Below are 25,478 nucleotides of genomic sequence, written 5' to 3' on the forward strand. Positions count from 1 at the left end.
CAGGGTTTAACCAGTATGAAGCGATTTCTGAACTGCAGCGACAAAAGGCAGAAAACGGGTGCTGAGAGCGACAGAAAACGCAGAGACTCTCAGTACCCAGTGAGGCAATACCTGATATCTTCAGCGAAGCCCCACTGTAAATTGTTGCTTAATTACAGACCTTATGGAAGCAACCAAATACTGGACACGAACTTGGAAGCAAGCAATAAGCATCCTTGCTGAATCTTTGTTTTCTATTCGGAGCGCTTCTCGGAGTAGACGCTGCTTCTTCCACAAAGATGACGGTTGAAGTGCACCGCACATCAGGTGCGCGAGCGCGAAACCGTAACGCTGTTGAAAACAGCTACAGAACTAGAATGCTAACCTACCCTACCATGTGGCCGCCATCTTAGAACTCCACCAAAAATGGCTGGAATTATATCTTCTAAATCATTAACTGTAATCGCTTAGCCACCAGTTGAGTCCAGCAGAGAGGAGATTTTCTGCACATTACCAGGCACATGCATCAACAATGACTTTTGCGATTCCTTAATTGCGAATTTTAAGGAATCGCAATTAAGGAATTGCAAAAGCCTATGCATGTAGGAATCGCTATAAAAATAGCGATTCCTACACATTCCTTAATTGCGACTCGAAAATTGCGAGTCGCAATTAAGAAATGCCGTCCCATTCATTCCTATGGGCCTCGAGGCACATAGGAATGAATTGGAGATTGCATGAGCAATTTGCGAGTACCAGTAGGTACTCGCAAATTGCTCATGCAATTTCAAGGGTGCAAGGGTGTCAAAATGACACCCTATTGCACCCCTGAAATTGATCTGTGCACATATGTTGCACACACACATGCTCTAAGGGCATGTGTGTGCGCAACATGAAACTTTGAAAAATGCACAAAAGTGCATTTTTCAAAGTTTTTGTAAATTACCATGAAGTTCAAGTTCATGGTAATTTGCTCCCCCTATTAGCGAAATCCTTAATTTTTTAACTTTAATGCATTGCATTTAAGGAATCTCAATTTGGGATTCCTTAAATGCAATCGCAATTTAAGTAATCTCAATTTAGAGATTCCTTAAATTGCGATTTTTGCATTTGGGATGATGCATCCCAAATGCAAAAATACCGGTCGCAAAGGGGCAGATTCTGAGAATCTGCCCGTTTGAGACCGGTTTTTCCTTTGATGCATGTGCCTGCAAATTCTGCCCAATCATAGGATGAAAAGGAAAACAGCTCGCAGGCGGATACATTTGCTCAGTCTTAACAGAGCCATGAGGAGCAAAAAAGTCAAACATCAGTCTAACAGTGTTTTTGACCCATGGAGCAAAGACTAAGGGCCTCATGTAGGTAGCCAAATACCGGTCGGTAACGGCCGATTTTCGGTAATTTTACCGTTACCGACCGGTATTTTGGCTAATGGTATGTAGGGGGACAATTTTTGCTTTCGGAATTTACCGAATCGGTAAAATTACCGAATCGGTAATAATACCGAATCGGTAATGTTACCGAATCGGTAACTTTTCCGAATCGGTAATTTTACCGATTCGTTAAATTCCGAAAGCAAAATCGAGATGTAGGGGGAGTGTGTGGGTGTGTTTTAGAGTCGGTATTTACCACCAACTTTTAGTTGGTGGTAAATAATTCATGTATGTATTCATGCATTTTTACCCGCGTAGCAGTGTGCAATGTGGCATACATACATGCCCTTAGGGCATGTATGTGTGCCACATGTGCACACATGGCCGAAACAGGGGTGCAACAGGGTGTCAATGTGACACCCTGCCACCCTTGTATGTGTTCCCCCCATTACCGAATCGGTATTTACCGATTCGGTAATGAGGCATACCTTCCCATCAATGGGAAGGTATGCCTCATTACCGAATCGGTAAATACCGATTCGGTAATCACCGACTAGTAACGAATCGGTAAAAATTACCGACTCATTACCTACATACGAGTTACCACTTCTTAAATACCGAGTCGGTACGGCTCGGTATTTAAGAAGTGGTAACTGGTACGCTACCTACATGAGGCCCTAAGTATTGTGGCATTCATGAAAATTAATGTCAATGGAGAAAAACACGGTGACTGCCATTGTGAGTATGGATAAAAACATCGTGCTATCATGGACCCCGTTTATAACAACAATGTAGTACTTTGCTAATGTCCATGAAATGTAATCCTCCTATGGGAGTGAGGATTGGATAGTTTTAAAGACTGAGACTGTTCGTGCCAAATATTTTTAATCGATGCACTGAGGAAGGCAATGTAGCTGAAACGCGTATGCTGTGATTACATTTATTTGAAGTGACCCCGTGAGTGCACTGCATTCTTTTTTCTGCAAGGCATGTATTTCGTGAGCCTACCATCACGAGCAGCTGAACCCGATGTGAGTTCAGCACAAGTTGGTGAGTTCTGTCTCCGAGTGCTTATTTTGAGTGCCTGAACCGCCGATTGAAAGATTTTCCATACTGGAAGATGGTGAGATATTTAACTCAAGGATAACTAGTTTTACAGACTGGTACCTATGGATAACTTTCGTATTGCGGAATACAAGGGGTAACTGACATGCAGCATGATGGAAGGACTAAAAGAAATGAGCCATGAGGAGCAAAAAAGTCAAACTTCAGTCTAACAGTGTTTTTGACCCATGGAGCAAAGACTAAGTATTGTGGCATTTGTGAAAATTAATGTCAATGGAGAAAAATAAGGTGACTGTCGTTGTGAGTTTCGATAAAAACATCGTGCTGTCATGGCCCCCGTTGATAACAACAATATAGTCCTTTGCCAATGTCCATGAAATGTAATCCTCCAATGGGAGTGAGGATTGGACAGTTTTAGAGACTGGGACTGTTTGTACCAAGTATTTTTAATCGATGCACTGAGGAAGGCAATGTAGCAGAAATGCGTATGCTGTGATTAAATCTATCTGAAGTGACCCTGTGAGTGCACTGCAATCTTTTTTCTGCAAGGCATGTATTTTGTGAGCCTACCATCACGAGCTGCTGCACCCGTTGTGAGTTTGGCATGAGTTGGTGGGATCCGTCTCAGAGTGTTTATTTAGAGTGCCTGAACCACCAATTGAAAGATTTTCCATCCTGGAAGATGGTTAGGTATTTAACTCAAGGATATCTATTTATACAAAGTGGTACATGTGGATAAGTTTTGTATTGCGGCAAACAAGGCGTAACTGGCATGCAGCATGACGGCATGGCTAAAAGAAATGAGCCATGAGAGGCAAAAAAGGCAAACTTCAGTCTAACAGTGTTTTTGACCCACGAAGAGAAGACTAAGAATTGTGGCATTCGTGAAAATTAATGTCAATGGAGAAAAACACGGTGACTGCCACTGTGAGTATGGATCAAAACATTGTGCTGTCATGGCCTCCGTGGATAACAACAAAGTAGTCCTTTGCTGGGGGGCGTGGCCTGCTGCGCAGAGGAATGGCCGCTCTTTGAGTGCGCTCCGCCAGCCAGGATTAAATCCTGAATTAATCCTGCACTTTGGATCGGTGCTGTACTGTCCATTAAAGCAAAGCTGAATGTGAGGGGACTCTGTGGGGGGAGTTCCGAAGATGCGCCTGCGCTCTGGAGCCGAGATAGCCAAGTGAGAGTGCGGGAGCCGGAGAACCATGCGGTCTTGAGCTGTGCTGCCGGCGGGGAGCACTGAAAATTGAGTCCGTGGCTGCCGGTGGGCCGTAGGGCACTGGCGGAGGTTGAGTGCATTCTAGCTGATAGCGCCCGGACTTTGGGAGCGGTGCCTCGAAGACAAGCTGAGGAGGCTGGAAGATGCCCACACACCCCTGATCCATGAGTACCTGCTCTGTGTGAGGCCCGGTGCTCAGAGGCACCCTGTAGGTGGGCCCCTGGCCGCCATTTTGTGGCGCACATTGACACTGCTCATGGACACTGCCCACTCTGCAGAGCGTTGTGCCTACTGCCCGGTCTGTTTTGGGAACGGGGCGACTTCAGTGAGTGTTGGTCATCACTGATTGAACTGCGGGCCCTGCGGGGCAGCCCCTTAATAGGTGACCGGCACACAACAACCACGGGCGATGCCGCGGAGTCGCCTCTCCCCGCTGACACCGCTGATACCCTCTCTGCGGGGGGGTGGATGCATGAATGCTTGCCCACTGAGGAGCTGTGTAAGTGCCATTTTCAGGATGGAGTGAGCCTGGCCATATTTTTATTGTACCTGGTAGCGGCGCGCTAATCTCCGATACTCACCACATGATATCCCCGCGGCTTCATGTTTAATTGCAGACGTTGTGTGGACTGCTGTCCAGACCGCTGCGGATTGTGGGCCTGAGCGTGCTGCTGCCACTACTGTACCCCAAGGGTGGATTGGCTTCACTCTCCAACACAAGTGTTGCCGTAGAGGCCAGACTGTGCGCTTGTGAATTTGCCGCACTGTAATCTCAGGCACAGGAGGCAAAATCCAAGCTTGGCCAGCTCGTTAGCTGTATGCGCTGCAGGTTACGAAGGAGAAGCCACGTGTAGTGGAGAAGCCACATAGGGGAAGCATTGTGCATTGGTGACATAGGGGATCGTGACACCGTGATCTCCCGCTGAACTGCCAGGACAACCTGGATCTAAGCTTCCCTATCACAGATCCGGCACCTTTGTAATCATGGGCAAGCAGGACGCTAAACAACCGTAGCTGACTTTTGAAAATAAGCGCTCCACCCGACATGCAGAGTCGGAACATGAGACACAGGCGGATGGCCAACAAGACTCATAAGCGGAAGATCAGGGAGAGGATTTGAGAACCATCATGCTGGAGATAAGGTCCAGTTTCCGCAACATAGACGCAAAACTGGACACTTTAACGTCAAATCGCAGGTGTCGGCGCATGAGACGCGTCTTGATGTACTAGAAAACCGCCACACAGAGTTCCAGGTGGAGACAAAGTAACAGTTGCTCCACATGGACAAGCTACTAGGGGTCATCAGGGCAAAAAATGATGATTTAGAGGTGAGATTGCGACGCAATAACCTCCGCATCACTGGAATTCCGGAGACGACCTCTATATCTAAAATAGAGACCTACATCACAGATCTGCTGCATGAACTGTTTGAACCCCATCTCTCCTCGGTTTTTGCGGTGGAGCGAGCTCATAGATCGCTAGGGCAGAAACCCCCTGTTGGTGCACCACCCAGGCCTATCATATCAAAGCTCTTAAATTATCAAGACAGAGACCTCGTTCTCCGGATGGCTAGGGAGAAAGGCCAGCTCACACATAAGGGGAACACTATCTCATTCTACCCAGACTGCGGTGCAGGCGGCGCAACGGGAGTTCCTCCTGGCAAAACGCATCCTTTTGCAGGCACAGATCCCATACTCCCTGCTATATCCAGCCAAATTGAAAGTTTCGGTCAATGGAACTGCCCTCTTTTTTACAGACGCAAAGTCTGCACTGAAATTTGCTAAACATGTAGGAGGGAAGAAGAATAAAGGAGGTCGTGAAGTTGCAGGGGCAGCAGGAGACCACCTCAGTGATAATGACTAAACTGGGTATTGTATTATTTGCACACTGACCATTTTACACAGCTAAGATATGGGCCTTACGCATTTTTGATTTGGATATTAACGCATGTTTTGATGCCCCTCGCTATGCTGATTTCCTCTGTTCTGTACTGTTGCGGCCTTGGGCATATAGCGCCATCCGCAGAACTCCCGGCCACCTTGTACAAAGCAAGGTAGTTTGCCGGTGCCGCTACGCCCCCATAGGAAGAATGCCTGTTTTGTTGAATACACATTTGTGGTTTTCTCTATTTAGGGTGGGTATTCTACAACCTGATTGGGGGGTTGGAGTGGGTAGAGGGTGGAGGGGAGGGTTTGTTTCACTGTTCATTGCCAGTGTAATTGTAAATTGGTGGCTCAACTATGCCATCCTTGGTTGGAGCGAATCACGTCATTGCTACACATAAGTACTCTGTAAGTGAGCGCCATGCATATGCCTGCTAATACACTAAACTGCCTCACTTGGAATGTTCAAGGGCTTAATGATGGTAGAAAATCTAGACTGGTTCATGCCTACTTGTCCCGACATAATGTAGATATATGCTTATTGCAGGAGACACATCTCAACATTACGCCATCACAGAGACTCCGACAAGGAAGTTGGGAACATATTTACTCCTCTGTATACTCCAATTACGCTTGTGGGGTAGCTGTGCTGATAAAACGTGGGCTGGACTGGAAGGAAGGTTTGGTACATGGGGATCCTGACCGTAGGTACGCCTTGGTACAGGGGTTTCTTTGTGGTGTCTCCATAGCTATTGTGGCTATATATGGCCCAAATGTCGACTCCCCAGAATTCTTTAACACTGTCTGGACGAAAATCAGGACGACGGGCTGTAGTACGATTCTATGGGGGGAAGACTTTAATGCCATCCTAGATGACGACCTAGACAGGCGAGGAGCTGCCTGGACTCTACACCCGGCAGCTAGCACCGCCCTGAAGGCAATAATGAATGACGGAGGTCTGATTGACATATGGCGCAGTAGGCACACCTCGCTCAGGGAAGGTACCTGCACCTCTGATCATCACAGTGCATGGTCCCGCTTAGATTATTGGTTAGTATCTTGAGATGTGGCCACTTGGACCACAGGAGTAGAGCACATGCTGCGATCCCTATCTGACCACTCTCCATGTTTATTAAAATTGCTGATCCCTAACTTGCCCAGGCGTGCCTTCACCTGGCGTCTCCCACCACACGCTCTCCTTGATGAAGCCTTTAAAGAGAAAATTCGGACGGATATCACTGACTATTTCAAGCTGAACATAGGCTCAGTAGACACTGAAGCTTCACTTTGGGAAGCATTTAAAGTTGTCATTAGAGGTCAATGCATAGCCAGACAGGCGGGAGTGTTGAAGGCCATAAGAGGCACACTTACTTCCTTAGAGGCTAGTATAAAAGACCTGGAAGAGCAGTTTTAGGTCACCGGCAATCCGGAAACCACTGGCCTGCTGAAAGCCAAGTTATTAGACTATTCTGAAGAAGCACAGCGCGAGGTTAAGTTCCTAGGTAAATATGCGGAGGCTAGGAGATACGGAGAGGGGGACAGGCCGGGTCGTACGCTTGCTGGTATGATCAGGTCACCCAGATCCACAACATTCATTCACGAAATACACACTGCACCAGACACCACAGTCAGGGGCCAGGTAGAAATTTTAAATGCATTCTCTGGTTTCTATTCCCATCTTTACACTGCCACCCCCAAGGGACTGCAGTCCTTTATGGACTCGATTGCATTAGTCTGGTTCAATAACAATCATAGGAAATATATGAATCTCCCGTTCACCACGGAGGATGTCGCCCAGGTTATAAAGAGCCTACCTCTCGATAAGGTCCCAGGCCCAGATGGCCTAACCACAACTTTTTATAAAACTTATGTTGAAGAGCTGGCGACCAGACTGTTGGCAGTGTATGAGGAGGCCTTGGAGGAGGGAATACTGCCCAAAACTATGAAAGAAGCCATAATTATCACTTTGTTGAAACCCGGAAAGGCAGAAACGGAGATGGACTCCTACAGACCACTCTCCTTGATAAATGTGGATGTTAAAATTTTGGCCAAGCTGATTGCTAACCGGTTACAGCCAATGCTGCCTATGATAGCGCTCCCTGACCAATCAGGGTTTATCCCGGGGAGATCAACTTCACATAACATACAAACCATCTTTTCAACTTTACACTATTTACACCCATAAGTTCATGCTGCAGCGGTGTTCTTGGACGCCACTAAAGCCTTTGATACCCTCGAGTGGCCATATTTGTTTGCCATATTGGGCCGCATGGGTTTCAGTCCGCTTTTCATTAACAGCATACGGTTATTGTACACACTGCCCAGCACCAGGATCATGGTGAACGGATTATTATCTGATTCCTTTCCCATATCACGAGACACAAGGCAGGGATGCCCCCTTTCCCCGTTATTGTTCGCAATAGCTATGGAACTCCTGGCTGCTCGAATCTGACAACATCACACAGCACGAGGCATAGGATTCAGCTCCAGGAGCATCCTTATATCGTTATACACCGACGATGTCACCCTCTATCTTGTCAACCCGGAAGACAATCTAGACCCAGTTTTGCGGGAATGTATTCGATTTGGTGGCCTGGCTGGGATCCTTGTGAACTGGTCAAAATCGGTGATATTCCCCCTGACGGATAATACGCCACGGGTTACTTCCGAATATCCCCTAAGGTGGGAAGCAGAAACGGTCACATACCTGGGTTTATGGATAAGCCGGGATGTTCAGAAAATCTGGAATCTAAACTATGGGAGAGTGGTCGTGTGGCTAGAGGAGAAGGTCAAGATATGGGCGAAGCTGCCTCTGTCCCTTACCGGGAGGATTGCCCAAATTCCTGTATTTATTTGCAAATATTCCGATCCCACTCACATCGCAATTTTTTAATACTCTCAAATCACATCTTGTCTCCTTGGCATGGGTGGGCGGACAGGCTAGAGTCTCCTGGGATATGCTGACACTTCCTTTGCGGCAGGGAGGCATGGGCACCCCAGACATTCACCTTTATGCGCTCTGCGCCCTGGCAAAATGCTTACATTTCGGGTTCACCCGACCCCCTTTCAACCCCACGTAGGGGTAGAGCAAGATGCTGTTGCGCCTGTCCAGTTGAAAGTAGCCATTTGTAAACCGGCGAGACATCCTAGGGGGGATATAGATACCGCTGGAACAGTGCAATGGGTATGGGAGGAGCTGCGTAAAAGGACAGGAGTCCCAATACTGTATGCTCCCTCGCTCTCGCTGACACAAAATCCACTGTTGCCCTGTATTGAAGATGGGATTAGCAAAACCTTGGAACAGAAACTACACCTTCACACATTCGCTGATCTGTTCCCCGACAACAAATTTAGGCCTCCCCCGACAGCGGATGGGGATCAGGCCGTACCCTTCTCAGAATTATTCTTATATCACAGACTACGTGCGGCGTGTCGTTCCCTTAACAGCGACTTCCCGTCGGCACCCCAGGTTCTATCCACCTTGGAAAACCTGGTAGGATCTCCCTCCCTGCAAATTGGTTACCAGACTCTATAAACACATGCAGAACGCAGCCCCAGTGGTCAAGCCCAAATCCTTACAATACTGGAACAATGAACTTCCTTCCCCATTAACCGAAGCACAATGGGAATTATGTTGCGGACAGCTTACAGGGCTCTCTCCTAACTACAGACTACGCCTGATTCACTTTAAATACTTAGACAGATTCTATAGAACACCCATTAGTCTACATAGGATGGGGCTCAGAGAGGACGATGGCTGCTGGAGATGTGGGTTCTTCCCGGCCTCGTTTCTACACGTGGCATGGTCCTGTCTGTTACTCACAGATTATTGGTCTAAGATTTTTAATTCAGTAAACCAAATTGTTGGACGGTCAGATATTCCATCCCCCATGCTAGGCTTATTGAGATATGTCAAAGAAACTTCGCCCAAATCACGTAAATTGCATGCATTGCTTTTACTATTTGTCAAAAGGCGGGTGGCGGTACATTGGGGTAGGAGAAGGGCGCCATCAATCAAAGGCTGGCTTGCCGATGTTACCTATGGTCACACACAATTGAATACATTCTGGGAGCTCATGCCACCCACTTCCCGACCTCGCGACATCTGGGAGCCTTTCCTGCAATGGGTACAGATGCAGAAAGAAGTTGCTGAGGCTGAAAATACTGCACACGTGCAACCCTTGGAGTAGATGGGGAGGATAAATGGATGCTACATATTCAGAGGCAGACCTTTATCTCTAATACTTTGTGAATGGCGGGGACAAATGGATATGTATATATAGGATTGTTTGTCTTCTGTCATAGCGCCATGATGTTTTAATTTCGAAATTCTCGCATATAAATATTCTGCTGTCGAAAGAATCTCGAAGCTATATACTTAATGACTATGTATACCTTTTGTAGTAAGCGTGACGTGACCAACTATTGAATAATTGTACTAATGTATGTCTTCTGTTTGCACCAAATCTCACAATCGATGTAACAACAAACTGGCTTGTTCTGCTGTTGTAATGTTTTGTATCTTAACAAAATACTAATAAAAAAAAATACAAAAAAATAAAAAAGTTGGCCTTTGCCAGTGTCCATGAAATATAATCCTCCAATGGGAGTGAGGATTGGACAGTTTTAAAGACTGAGACTGTTCGTGCCAAATATCTTTAAGTGATGCACTGACAAAGGCAATGTAGCAAGTATGCTGTGATTAAATCTATTTGAAGTGACCCTGCGAGTGCACTGCAATCTCTTTTCGGCAAGGCATGTATTTTGTGATACTACCATCACGAGCAACTGCACCCGTTGTGAGTTCGGCACAAGTTGGTGAGATCCATCTCAGAGTGTTTATTTAGAGTGCCTCAACTGCAGATTGAAAGATTCTCCATCCTCCAAGATGGTGAGTTATTTAACTCAAGGATATCTAATTATACAATCCGGTACCTGTGGATAACTTTCGTATTGCAGCGAACGAGGTGTAACTGGCATGCAACATGACGGCATGACTAAAAGAAATGAGCCATGAGGAGCAAAAAGTCAAACTTCAGTCTATCAGCATTTTTCACCCACAGAGTAAAGACTAAGTATTGTGGCATTCGTGAAAATTAATGTCAATAGAGAAAAACACGGTGACTGCCATTGTGAGTATGGATAAAAACATTATGCTGTCTTGGCCCCCGTGGATAACAACAATGTAGTCCTTTGCCACTGTCCATGAAATGTAATCCTCCAATGGGAGTAGGACTGGGCAGTTTTAAAGACTGAGACTTTTTGTGCCAAGTATTTTTAATCGATGCACTGAGGAAGGCAATGTAGCTGAAACGAATATGCTGTGATTAAATCTATTTGAAGTGACCCCGTGAGTGCACTGTAATCTTTTTTCTGCAATGCTTGTATTTCGTATGCCTACCATCATGAGCAGCTGCACCCATTGTGAGTTTTGCACGAGTTGGTGGGATCCGTCTCAGAGTGTTTATTTAGAGTGCCTCAACGGCAGATTAAAAGATTTTGAATCCTCCAAGATGGTGAGTTATATAGCTCAAGGATATCTAGTTATGCAAATTGGTACCTGGGGATAACTTTCGTATTGCGGCAAACGAGGCGTAACTGGCATGCAGCCTGATGGCATGAGTTAAAGAAATGAGCCATGAGGAGAAAAAAAGTCAAACTTCAGTCTAACAGTGTTTATGACCCACAGAGAAAAGACAGAGGGGCAGATTTATGAGGTTTTGCCGCAGGGAAGCGCAGCAGGCCTTCCTGCTGCACTTCCCTACGGCAAAAGAAAAGGGCAGGGATGCGCCGTATCTATAAAATGCGGCGCATTCCTGTCCTTTTCCCCTGCGCTGGCGCACAATGGGCTGCCTGCGCCAATGCAGGCACCTCTGCACCATGGTGCAAGGGTGCCTGGGTTGCGGAGATGAATATTTTTGTACAGGAAGGGAAACCTTTCTGTACAAAAATAATCACAAGAGGTTTTTCCTCTTTGTATGGGTGCTGCAGAATGCAGCACACATAGAAAAAGGAAAAACAAGGAGAAATAAAGATATTTCTCCCCGTTGCGCCTCCCTTCCGCCTCCCCTGGGGAGGCGGAAGCTTTTGGCGCTGCCTCAGATTTACGATTTCTCGTAAATCTGGGGCAGTGTCAAAAGGCCATGGGTGTTGCTGGGAACGCCCCCAGCAACACCCATTGCACGCCCCTTTAACGCAGAACACTGCGTTAAAGGGACTGATATTTATGAGGCAGCATTAAGCCAAAAAAAGTGGCTCAGTGCTGCCTGATAAATATCACGGAGGCTTCTGCGCCACGGAACGTCACAAAAAGTGACGTTCCGATGGCGCAACGGGCCTCATAAATCTGCCCCTAAGTATTGTGGCATTCGTGAAAATAATGTCAATGTAGTAAAAAACAGTGACTGCTATTGTGAGTATGGATAAAAACATTGTGCTGTCATGGTCCCAGTGGATAACAACAATGTAGTCCTTTGCCAATGTCCATGAAATGTAATCCTCCAATGGGAGTGAGGATTGGACAGTTTTAAAGACTGTGACTGTTCGTGCCAAGTATTTTTAATCGACGCACTGAGGAAGGCAATGTAGCTGAAATGCGTATGCTGTGATTACATCTATTTGAAGTGACCCCGTGAGTGCACTGCAATTTTTTTTCTGCAAGGCCTGTATTTTGTGAGCCTACCATCACGAGAAGCTGCACCTGTTGTGAGTTCGGCACAAGTAGGTGGGATCCATCTCCGAGTGTTTATTTAGAGTGCCTCAACCGTCAATTGGAAGATTTTCCATCCTGGAAGATGGTGAGTTATTTAACTCAAGGATATCTAGTTATACAAACTGGTACCTGGGGATAACTTTCATATTGCGGCAAACGAGGTGTAACTGGCATGCAGCCTGATGGCATGACTAAAAGAAATGAGCCATGAGGAGCAAAAAACTCAAACTTAAGTCTAACAGCGTTTTTGACCCACAGAGCAAAGACTAAGTATTGTGGCATTTGTGAAAATTAATGCCAATAGAGAAAAAATCGGTGACTGCAATTGTGAGTATGGATAAAAACATCGTGCTGTCATGGCCCCTGTGAAAAACAACAATGTAGTCCTTTGCCAATGTCCATGAAATTGTATCCTCTCATGGGAGTGAGGATTGGACCGTTTTAAAGACTGGGACTGTTTGTGCCAAGTATTTTTAATCGATGCACTGAGAAAGGCAATGTAGCTAAAATGCGTATGCTGTGATTAAATCTATTTGAAGTGACCCCGTGAGTGCACTGCAATTTTTTTTCTGCAAGGCATGTATTTCGGGAGCCTACCATCATGAGCAACTGCACCCGTTGTGAGTTCGGCTCGAGTTGGTGGGATCTTTCTCAGAGTGTTTATTTAGAGTGCCTTAACCGCCGATTGAAAGATTTTTATCCTCCAAGATGGTGAGTTATTTAACTCGAGAATATCTAGTTATACAAACTGGTACCTGTGGAGAACTTTCATATTGCGGCAAGCGAGGTGTAACAGGTAGGCCTGGGCGAAAATTTCGTTCCGTTTGCGGAAATTGCGATAATTTGACATTTTCACGTTCCGCGGAGAGCGCGAAAATGTCAAAATTTCCGGTTTCCGCAGCTTGGCGATAATTTGTTTCTTGCTCGCGCTGTAAAATAATACATTCTCGCGCGTGCGCGATTGCCTTACCTGAATCCCTGCGTTCGCCGACAAGTTTTCTTGATCCGGTCGCGTTCTCCATGAGATGTTGTATTGTTTTTAGCCATTTGCGCTGTCTCGCGACAGTTCGCGCCCGCAGTGAGGTCATGCGTCGCGCGATCATGTCTTTCTTCTCGCGATCATGCACCGTGAGACAACTCAAAACAAGATGGCCGCGCCCGCAAGCAACCACATGGGAAAGTTGGCGACCCGCAACCATGCAGAAAATCTCGCGAACATGCGGGAAAAAAACTTCCGCATTTTCGCGATATTTCCGCTTGTTTGCGATAATTTTAAACATTTTCGCGATAATTTGCGAAAGTTAATTTCGCAAATTCCGCCCACCCCTAGTAACAGGCATGCAGCATGACGGCAAGAGTAAAAGAAATTAGCCATAAGGAGCAAAAAAGTCAAACTTCAGTCTAACAGTGTTTTTGACTCACAGAGGAAGGACTAAGTATTGTGCATTCATGAAAATCAATCTCAATGGAGAAAAACACGGTGACTGCCATTGTGAGTATGGATAAAAACATGGTGCTGTCATGGCCCTTGTGGATAAAAACAATGTAGTCCTTTGCCAATGTCCATGAAATGTAATCCTCCAATGGGAGTGCGGATTGGACAGTTTTAAAGACTGAGACTGTTCGTGCCAAGAATTTTTAATCAAAGTAATAAGGAAGGCAATGTAGCTGAAACGCGTATGCTGTGCTTAAATCTATTTGAAGTTACCCCGTGAGTGCTATGCAATCGTTTTCCTGCAAGGCATGTATTTCGTGAGCCTACCATCATGAGAAGCTGCACTCGTTTTGAGTTTGGCACGACCTGGTGGAATCCACTCCGAGTGTATGTGCCAGAACCGCTGATCGGAAGATTTTCTGTCCTGGAAGATGGTGAGTTATTTAACTCAAGGATATCTAGTTATACAAACTGGTACCTGTGGATAACTTTTGTATTGTGGCAAACGAGGCGTAACTACCATGCAGCATGACGGCATGACTAAAAGAAATGTGCCATGACGAGCAAAAAAGTCAAACTTTAGTCTAACAGTGTTTTTGACCCACAGAGGAAAGACCAAGTATTGTGGCATTCGTGAAAATGAATGTCAATGGAGAAAAACACGGTGACTGCCTCTGTGATTATGGATATAAACATTGCTCTGTCATGGCCCCTGTGGATAACAACAATGAAGTCCTTTGCAAATGTCAATGAAATGTAATCCTCCAATGGGAGTGAGGATTGGACAGTTTTAAAGACTGGGACTGTGTGTGCCAAGTATTTTTAATCGATGCACTGAGGAAGGCAATGTAGCTAAAATGCGTATGCTGTGATTAAATCTATTTGAAGTGACCCCGTGAGTGCACTGCAATTTTTTTTCTGCAAGGCATGTATTTCGTGAGCCTACCATCATGAGCAACTGCACCCGTTGTGAGTTCGGCTCGAGTTGGAGGGACCTTTCTTAGAGTGTTCATTTAGAGTGCCTGAACCGCCGATTGAAAGATTTTTTATCCTCCAAGATGGTGAGTTATTTAACTCGAGAGTATATAGTTATACAAACTGGTACCTGTGAATAACTTTCGTATTGTGGCAAAGGAGGCGTAACTGGCATGCAGCCTGATGGCATGACTAAAATAAATGAGCAATGAGGAGCAAAAAAGTCAAACTTCAGTCTAACAGTGTTTTCAACCCACAGAGGAAAGACTAAGGGGCCGATTCACAGAACTAACTTAAGACAAAATCCTAAACTTACTACTTTTGGTATTCACAGAAGTTAGGATTTTGTCTTAAGTTTGTCTTAAGACAAACTTAAGACAGACTTAAGATAAACTTAAGACAAACTTAAGACAGACTTAAGAAAGACTTAAGACAGACTTAAGACAGACTTAAGACAAACTTAAGACAAAATCCTAACTTAAGTCTGTCTTAAGTCTGTCTTAAGTCTGTCTTAAGTTTGTCTTAAGTCTGTCTTAAGACTGTCTTAAGTCTGTCTTAAGACTGTCTTAAGTCTGTCTTAAGTTTGTCTTAAGACAAAATCCTAACTTCTGTGAATACCAAAAGTAGCAAGTTTAGGATTTTGTCTTAAGTTAATTCTGTGAATCGGGCCCTAAGTATTGTGGCATTTGTGAAAATAATGTCAATGGAGAAAAACACGGTGACTGCCATTGTGTCTATGGTTAAAAACATTGTGCTGTCATGCCCCCTGTGGATAACAACAATGTAGTACTTTGCCAATGTCCATGAAATGTAATCCTCGAATGGAAGTAAGGATGGGGCAGTTTTAAAGACTGAGACTGTTCGTGCCAAGTATTTTTAATCGATGCACTGAGGAAGGTAATGTAGCTGAAATCCGTATGCTGTGATTAAATCTATTTGAAGTGATCCTGTGAGTGCACTGCAATCTTTTTTCTGCAAGGCATGCATTTAGTGTGCCTACCATCATGAGCAGGTGCACCCGTTGTGAGTTCGGCACAAGTTGGTGTGATTCGTCAAAGAATATATATATATATATATTTTTATATTTATATATATATATGTGTGATTAAGGCCCTCCGGGGCTGGAACTCGTAATGGCTGACAACTGTAGAACGGAGCAATAAAGAAATTTGGACATATCTGATGGTCCGTCCCCCAGTCCTTGTGGAGGATCTGCAAGTGGTGGGCGGAGTGCTGTTCATATATATATATATATATCTATTATATATATATATATCTATATCTATATCTATATATATATATATATTACCTACTGGCGGTCGCCAGTAGGTAGTTATAGTTAGGACCTATTTTCCATAGGAAATCCGCAACATTCTATTCCCAATAAGTCTGGCGCCGGTTGACGAATCCTCGCGAAATTTTCCAACCTTTTGGCCAGCTCCGCTCTACTTCTACCCAGAAAGTTTTGTGGTGATTCGTCAAGCGGGGGCCGAGAAAAAAGGGGGGTCCCAAAATGCGTTTTCCCCATGCAATTTCCCATAGGATCTGTTGTCGCAGCTACAGCCCGAACCGCTGAAGGGAATGACAGCAAACTAGGCAAAGAGGTAGTCCTCAGTTCAGACTCGTGCCTTTTGCATAAATGGTGTGAATCCGTTCAGTAGTTCCTGAGAAAATTAGAGTTAAATGTACATAAATATCTATGGCCGGGGAGGATCCGCGGACCCTACCCGCACCGTACGCGCACCCTCCCCAAACCAAGCACGCACCCTCCCGATCGCACGCTGAATGCTAACTGGCTGTCGAGTGTCTCTCTACATTTGAAACCAGGAACTGTTGGCGGCCTTTTTCTGCCTCGGTAGAAGCGAGGCTGAAGAAGCAAGGGGAAAAAGTGTGTAAAAAATATAAAGGGGGCAGAGTGGAAATACTCTGACCCTCTAGAGGTGCTTAGGGGATCCCAGAAGGACCCCCTGGGGCCCCCCTTTTTAAAAAAAAAAACAGCAAAATGTGCACACGGTGCGCGCATCCTATCGCGTTGGATGCACAGATTCTCTAGCGGTGGGTTCGCGGATCCAAGGGAAAAAAAATTAAATTGTTGGGAGATAAAGATTAAGCTTAAGTGTTTTGTTCTTGAGTGTTCATTGAGAGTTTTTGGTACTTATAAGTACCTATACAGAGTCTAAAGTTGTTGAGGAAGACTCTGTTTCCTTCATCAGTAAAGTGTACTCCATCTCTCCTATACATCTCTTGCATATGAAAGCGCAGATTGTTATTGTAAATGGACCCCATTCTGTAGTCTCGGAGAAAAACAGAAACAGATTTATTCACATGTTTCCTAGCTTTCTCAATCTGTGGACAAAAATGATCGGACCAGTTCCATTTCTGCCTTTGGCGTATGTTAGAATACACAAAGGCAGTTTTAGGGAAAAGTAAAATCAGTTCTGCAAAGGTGTCCTTCATCAGCATTTCCAGACCTATCCCAGTCAAAGTGCCTAGGTCATTGCCACCACAGTGCACTATTATGAGGTCAGGGTGTTGGATTTGCATGAAGGATTTCACCAATGGAATCAATTGGTGCCACTTTGACCCTCTCTGTCCAATCCATTTATCCTTGGCAAACCTAGGTCTTTGTGAATGCCGTTGTTTTCTGCTTACCTTTGGCTCCAGAAAATGTAGCTGTGTCCCACAATCCACACTCTAAGCATCTTGTAAGGAGGTCTGGATGCACTCAGATGGTCTCTGTAAATGAAATGGCAGTTTGGAAAGTAAGATGTTTCTAAAATGGTGGCTAAGATGCAATTTTGAAAAAAGGCAAGAAATCATTGGTTGTTTGACAACCTTCTACACTGAAAGGTAGGGTGCATATTTCTGTTTTTTTAAGCGCATGATTCTTATTGGTTAACAAAAACTGATTGTAAGGAACATTATATATGATAAGCTGATATGTTGAGAAGTCAAGCAAACTTGCTGTCTTGATTAGCAACATTGTGTGTGCTGAACTTGTGACCTGTGTGCTCAGTACAGTGTTCCATGACCTGTTTCAATGGTAACGGGCAGAAGGCAGATTGGGGAAAGGGTTGAAGTTTATGTCATTTGGAAAGGGTTGAAATGTTTAACCAATAAAAATGTGTGTTTGCTTTTGAATTTATGTAGGAAGGAATGTGATTTGATGTTTACATGTATATGTGTGGAAAATGGGAGGGAAACGTTGCCATTCTTTGGTTCTGCTGACAGGTGCACAGTGCAGAGATTCTGTATAAGAAAATCTGGTGTGTGACTGATATCTGGTGTGTGACTGATATACTTCTTAATCTACAAAACATCTTGAAAGGTGAGTTAGTTAATTGTGAGGGGATGTATGTATTTTTATTTTAATCAGACTAATGTATTTCTTCTGCTAAAGTGTAGGGAGTACTTTTTTTTCTCTACAATCTTATTGACAGTGTGTGTGCATGTAGAAACCATTTTGTGATAAGGATTTGTTTTTTTCATGTGTTTGTAGACAGATAACTATGCAGTTTTTATATTTTGGTAGAATTAGAAACCAGTCATTGTTTATGAATTTGTGAAATGAGTTATGTTTCTGCACTAAAATGTAGTACACCTTGTAGATGAAGAAATGTGTTTTGGTATAGTGCAAGGGATGGTGTTGTTTGTCTAGAATCACACAGAGAGCCTGTGTGCATTTGGGAACCACTGTGAGAGAAGCATTTAGTAACATCTTGTATTTGCTGACAGATAACTCTTTTAAAACCTGTCATGTTGTCAAGTTTTAGTAGCATTAGAAGCCAGTCTTTGCTTATGCATTGATTAAATGAGTCAGGCTTTGACACAAAAGTGCACTTTTGAAATATGTACATTGTGTGCAGTTCCCTTACCACTTCCATAGTAGTGAATGAGTTTTGGTAAACTCCTAGGGATAGTGGTGCTTGTCTAGAATCACACTGTGAGTCTGTGTGCATTTGGGAACCAATGTGAAAGAAGTGTTTGGTAACATCGTGTATTTGCTGACAGATAACTGTTTTAAAACATGTCATGTTGTCAAGTTTTAGTAGCATTAGAAGCCAGTCATTGCTTATGCGTTGATTAAATGAGTCAGGCATTGACAGTAAAGTGCAGTCGTGAAATATGTAGATTGTGTGCAGTTCCCTTACCACTTCCACTGTAGTGAATGAGTTTTGGTAAACTCCTAGAGATAGTGGTGCTTGTCTAGAATCACACTGTGAGTCTGTGTGCATTTGGGAACCACTGTGAGAGAAGCGTTTGGTAACATTGTGTATTTGCTGACAGATAACTGTTTTAAAACCTGTCTAGTTGTCAAGTTTTAGTAGCATTAGAAGCCAGTTTTTGCTTATGCGTTGATTAAATGAGTCCGGCATTGACAGTAAAGTGCAGTCGTGAAATATGTAGATTGTGTGCAGTTCCCTTACCACTTCCACTGTAGTGAATGAGTTTTGGTAAACTCCTAGGGATAGTGGTGCTTGTCTAGAATCACACTGTGAGTCTGTGTGCATTTGGGAACCTCTGTGAGAGAAGCGTTTGGTAACATTGTGTATTTGCTGACAGATAACTGTTTTAAAACCTGTCATGTTGTCAAGTTTTAGTAGCATTAGAAGCCAGTCTTTGCTTATGCGTTGATTAAATGAGTCAGGCATTGACAGTACAGTGCAGTCGTGAAATATGTAGATTGTGTGCAGTTCCCTTACCACTTCCACTGGAGTGAATGAGATTTGGTAAACTCCTAGGGATAGTGGTGCTCATCTAGATTCACACTGTGAGTCTGTGTGCATTTGGGAACCACTGTGAGAGAAGTGTTTGGTAACATCGTGTATTTGCTGACAGATAACTGTTTTAAAACATGTCATGTTGTCAGGTTTTAGTAGCATTAGAAGACAGTTATGGCTTATGCTTTCATTAAATGAGTCAGGTATTGACACTAAAGTGTAGTCGTGAAATATGTAGATTGTGTGCAGTTCCCTTACCACTTCCACTGAAGTGAATGAGTTTTGGTAAACTCCTAGGGATAGTGGTTGTTGTCTAGAATCACACTGTGAGTCTGTGTGCATTTGGGAACCACTGTGAGAGAAGCATTTGGTAACATTGTGTAGTTGGTGGCAGATAAGTGTTTTAAAACCTGTCATGTTGTCAAGTTTTAGTAGCATTAGAAGCCAGTGTTTGCTTATGCATTGATAAAATGAGTCATGCTTTGACACTAAAGTGCAGTACCATGTAGTATTGTCTTCACTGCACCAGAACTGAAAATTTAAAAGTTTTACCCAGGCACTCTCCTAGAAGTAGTCTGATGATTTAGTCAGTTTCTAAGTACTAATGTTGTGAACCATTCATTACCAAATAAACTGCTTCAAATGTCTATGCAGTATTCATGTAGTTCTCTAACCACCTACACAGTTGTTTTTCACACCTTCAATTCCCTAGTCAGTATCCATACACTTCCAGGAAACACCCTGTCACTCCCTTTGCAGTCCTCTAGTGACCCATTCAGCACCATGTACTAATCCATTCATTCACTGTGCCAAAACCCAAACACTTAGAAATTCACCAAGACACTCTCTTTCCAGTACTCTAATGATTCAGTCACTGCGTAAGTATTCATGCACTGAGCCAGGCCTTAGCACATGGACTGCTTCAAACCCCTATGCACTATGCATGCAGTCTTCTAACCACCTAGACACTTCAATTCCCTAGTCAGTATCCATATAGTCCAGCAAACATCCTGTCACTCCCTTTGCACTCTTCTAGTGACCCATTCAGTACCAAGTACTAATCCATTCCCTGCGCCAAAAGCCTACCACTTATAAATTCACCCAGGCACTCTCCTTGCTGTAGTCTAATCATTCAGTCAGTACCCAAGTACTCATGCAGTGAGCCAGGCCTTAGCACATGGACTGCTTTAAATGCTTATCCAGTATGCATTCAGTCTTCTAATCAGGTACACAGTTGTCTTTCACACCTTCAATTCTCCAGTTAGTATTCATACACTTCTAGCAAACACCTTGTTACTCACCCAGTGTGTCTCCTTATAGTACTGTAATCATTCAGTCAGTTAGCATGTAGTCTTTTAGTGAGGTAGGCTTTAGGGCATGAACTGCTTCAAAGTAGTGTGCACTATGTATGTAGTGTATAACCATCGTCACACTTGTGGTTCAGGGCTATAGTTTCTTAGTCAGTTTTTATATAAAATGTGTTTGTACAGTAATGGAATACTGTAAATTTGAAAGTTATTAATATACATTTATTTGTGATTCTTTTTTGCAGATACTGTTTTTCAACGTTAAAATAGAGAAATTATGCCAGAAAAAACAAGAAAAAGAAAAGAACAGAGACAGGAGGATTATTTGAAGAAACATCAACCACAAGTATTGAATGAACAAGATAATGTGGCTAAAAGGAAAAAATCTTCTGGTAAGATCACGAAGCAATTTATTAAAAATGTTTGTAAGAGCAAACAGAATGTAGACAATGCTGCAACTTCAGAGAATTTTTCAAGTAAGAAAAAAATTCAAAATAAGAGGAAAAGTAAAATAGCAAATGTTCAGTCAAAGGAGATAAAGTATGGTAAAAGAAGACAAAATCAGTATAAGGAATTACGCAAAAAAATATTTTACAAGAGAGTAGTGCATAATTTGCTGAAAGATGTGAAGAAATATAAAAAGAGAGCTTTATTTTATAAAAAGAAGAAGCATATTGAAAGCATTGTGGAAAAGGCTTTTGAAGTAAAAAGGAAACTGTTTATTTTAGTGTTAAACAGAATTCGATCACTAGATAAACCAATATATGTAATGAAGGCCAAAAGTAGGAGGAAAAGAGTTATTAATAAAAACAAATTTTGTGATTTTTTTTGGGAGAACGGAAACACAGTTCTAGTTCAGAGCCTTTTTTTAATGAAGATAGTTATCCACTGAGTGAAAAATTATTGTATGCAGTTGACACCAGTGGTAGAGGTTATGAGGTTAGTGATGGTTGTCCAATGGAGAAAGAGAAAATGGTTGAAAGAAATGCAGAAGAAGTGATAGCTGATGAAGTTTTAGGGGGACGTGCTAAAAACCGAGGGGCTCATTTATGAGCCCCTGCGTCACTTTTGCGCCACTGGTGCGTCACTTTTTGTGACGCACCAGTGGCGAAAACATGCGCTATGATGCGCCATATTTACAAACTGACGCATCTACCTAGATGCGTCACTTTGTAAACCCCTGCGCTACATTATACCTGCGTCAGGTATAATGTATGCAGGGTGGGCGTTCCCACGTAAGTAAGCATCGTAGAAGTGACGCAGTGAAATCTACGAGATTTCACTGCGCCACTTCTAGGGTGCAAATGCGTCAATATCTTGCGCCTGCCTCACAGCAGGCGTAAGACTGACGCAGGCCCTTTCACATGGGGCTTGCCCCATGTGAAAGGACACATTGCTGGAGTTGCGTCACTTTTGTGACACACTCCAGCAATGCGTCACTTTTGCGCCTACAGATACGTCCGAAATACTGACGTATCTGTGACTCCTTGCGACATGATGCGTCATACTGTAAATATGATGCATCATTGGAGTCGCAGGGAGGGCGCAGTGAAAAGTGATGCATCACTGTTTTCATGCAGTGATGCGTCACTTTTCATAAATGAGGCCCCCTGTGTACACTTGGGATTGCAGTAGTGTTTGTAGTGTACGACAGGAATCTATTGAAAATTATGTCGTTTTTTACGAGCCTATACTAAAAAAAGTGTAAAACAAAAGATTAAGCTGTTGCATGGACTAGACCCTTGCAGAGTGAGAAAACATACTGGTTTGCAAGGTCATTCTCTGGCTTGTCTTTCTAGGAATTTTGTGAAAGTGTTTTTCACCATTTCAGAATGCTGGCAGTACATCATACTCAAATGCGGAAGTTAGTGAGAAGGTTGTATTATGCAAAAAGTCCAGCACTAAAGTTAAGTGAGTTGAACAATGCTCTTTTACGTGGGTCAGTTTGAGATGTGAAGCAGGTCTGTGAGGATATTGAGTTTTGTTACTTTGGGCCTCACCAAGAGAGTGAAGAAATTGACACAGTAGTAGAACAAAATGTTGAAGACAATGTAGAACCTGTAATTACAGAAAAATTTGAGGATGACATCACAAAGTTTAAGGTAATTTCAGATGAAAGACCAAATGTTTCTTGTATTTGTTGTCGGCGAAGTCACTATAAAAATCAGACTAGGGGTGTCAATCTGTATTTAAAAAGTGAAATAGAAGATAATGATAAGTGGATGGAATTTGCAACTTATTTGTTGGTAGAGGATTGTTTTGATTTGGGATGTGAGCAGCGTATTTGCACATATTGTTATAACAAATTAGATGAGAATAAAATGCCTGCTAGAGCTGTTCATAATAATCTAGATTTGGTTGCTATTCCTCCAGAGCGGATAGATTTAAATACGTATGAGTCTATATTGATACAATGTGTTCACCCATTTCAGGCTATTGTTCGTATGGAGCCCAAAACAAGTAAATTACCTCCATCAGAGTTGCAAAGAGGATTGAAAGGAAGAGTTGTGTATTTACCATTAGATTTAAGGAAAAATATTGAAACTATTGGTGTAGATCATGCAGAAAATGAGCCACAAGTCATTCTAGTTAATGGTGTTCCTACTAAGAATAAGAAAATCTGGCAAGAGTTAGTGGATGTTAGAAAAGTGCAAAAGGCATCATTGTATCTGTTAAAAAATAATGAGTACTATAGAAATGTGTTTGTTGGAGAAGAAGAAATAGATTTAGCAGAAGATAGTGAAACATTAAGTGGACAAATTGAAAAAGTGGACATGTCCAGATATGAACATTACAGTGTACATCCACTTCATTTCAAAGAGGTGATGGGGAATACGATTGAGTTGTTTCAAATGAAAAAAGCAACAGGAAGTCCCATGAGTGTACAGGAAGAGAGCCTGGAAGCTCGTTGTTTCCCGCAGTTGTTTCCAACAGGAAAAGGTGGACGATATGATGAACGTCCTGTGCAGATTCTTGCATCTGAATATCGGACAACAAGATTATATGCAGAAGATCCATGATTTCGACAATGTAGCCCTTATATGTTTCATCTTCTGTTTGAAAGTGACTTGTCTGGACTTTCATATGCAGTAAAACACATTTTAAAAACTGGAATGCATCTTCAAAATGTAACTGCAAAGGATTTTATGGATAAAGTGCATCAGAGAGATGATCATTTAGAATCTCTGTTGATTAATCTGATGGCATGTCAGCGTGGGACTAATGAATATTGGTACCGTCGACATGGAGAACTGAAATGTATGCTACGGAACTTGGGAACTCCTACATGGTTCGTTACACTAAGCTGTGCTGAGTATGCTTGGGATGATTTACTTGAATTTCTTCGAGAGGCAAATTCCAATATAAAAAATATTGAATACAAGACACCTGGAGAATTGTGCTCATTGGATCCTGTCAATGTATGCAGATATTTCAATCATAGATTTGAAGCTATGATGTCTTTCATCTGCAATAAAACAAATCCTCCTCTTGGAGAAGTTGTGGATTTCTTTTGGAGAAAGGAGTATCAAGCAAGAGGTGCTCCTCACATACATATGTTGTTATGGGTCAAGGACGCCCCCAAATTTGGAACAGATTCAGATGAAACTGTTTTGTCTTTCATGTGCTCTTCCAAATAGCAGAGAAGAGAAAAACTTAAAACAACAAGTCTTACGATTTCAAAGCCACAGGTGTGGAAAATACTGTCGACGAAAGTACAAGTCAAAGGATAAATTCTATACCAAATGTCGTTTTGGATTTCCACGTCCTGTATTATCCAAAGGAAGAGTGAACAGTTTTATGTCAGCTGTACGACATACCATCACAAGAAAGTCTCTGAGAAACACCTACAACTTAAGAAGAAGCGAAGAATCAAAATACATAAATGACTACAATCCAGTTATTTTATCCATGTGGAACACTAACATGGATATTCAGTATATTGCGGACAATTCCATTGCTGTTGCTCGATATGTAACGTCTTACATTACTAAATCAGAAAAGACTGAATTGAAAGAAATGTGGGAAGAGATTTCTCACGAGAAGAGTCTAAGTAAGAAATTATACAGTTTCAGTTTGAAGATGTTATCGCATCGTGAAATTGGAGCATATGAATGTTCAGATGTGTTATCATCTGCAAGTCTATATTCCAAAAGTAGAAGAATCATTTGGGTGAGTCTAGGTCTTGCAGGAATGCGAAATCGGGTACTGAAATCTGTTCAAGAAATTGAATATTTAGTAGAAAATGACCCTGAAAGTACAGATATTTTGAAAACCAATATGTTGGACACATACTATCCAAATAGAAGTCATCATCTTGAGAACATGTGTCTCTATGAAGTGCTGCAAAACTACACTTTTAAACGGAATATTGCAGAGAACATCAACAATGGAAAATATGGAGTGATTGGTTCTGAAGGATGTCTGGTGAAACAAAGGAAAGGAAATTTAATTAATCACAGAAAACTGAGTTGCGACACTGGTGACAAAAAAGGGAATTTTACTATTTAGCCCTTTTGCAAATGTTCAAACCATGGCGTTCTGAACTGGAATTACTTGGAGATTTTCCCAGCTATGAAGATTCATTTAATGCTTGTAAAGATAGCATACAATGCAGTGCCTTCGCAAATTATGTCAAAATGTTGAATGATGAAATTGATCAAGAAGCTACAATTGCAGATGAGATTGCTAGAGACAGTTCTCAAGACAGTCAAAGTTCTGCTGCACTGAGTCAAGATCCACTAGGACAACCAATTGTTGAACATGAAGCAGCGATTGCAATGAATGAGGTGGAAACAGCAATGTAAC

The 25,478-nt window shown here is 42.9% G+C and overlaps 1 pseudogene; it reads left to right on the forward strand.

Moving 5' to 3' along the window:
- Nucleotides 1–278: 278 nt before the first annotated feature.
- Nucleotides 279–25,478, forward strand: part of LOC146812410 (solute carrier family 2, facilitated glucose transporter member 10-like) — a 55,136-nt pseudogene continuing 29,936 nt past the window's right edge.

Source organism: Triturus cristatus, chromosome 7 (genome assembly GCF_964204655.1).
Source record: "Triturus cristatus chromosome 7, aTriCri1.1, whole genome shotgun sequence".
NCBI lineage: Eukaryota > Metazoa > Chordata > Amphibia > Caudata > Salamandridae > Triturus > Triturus cristatus.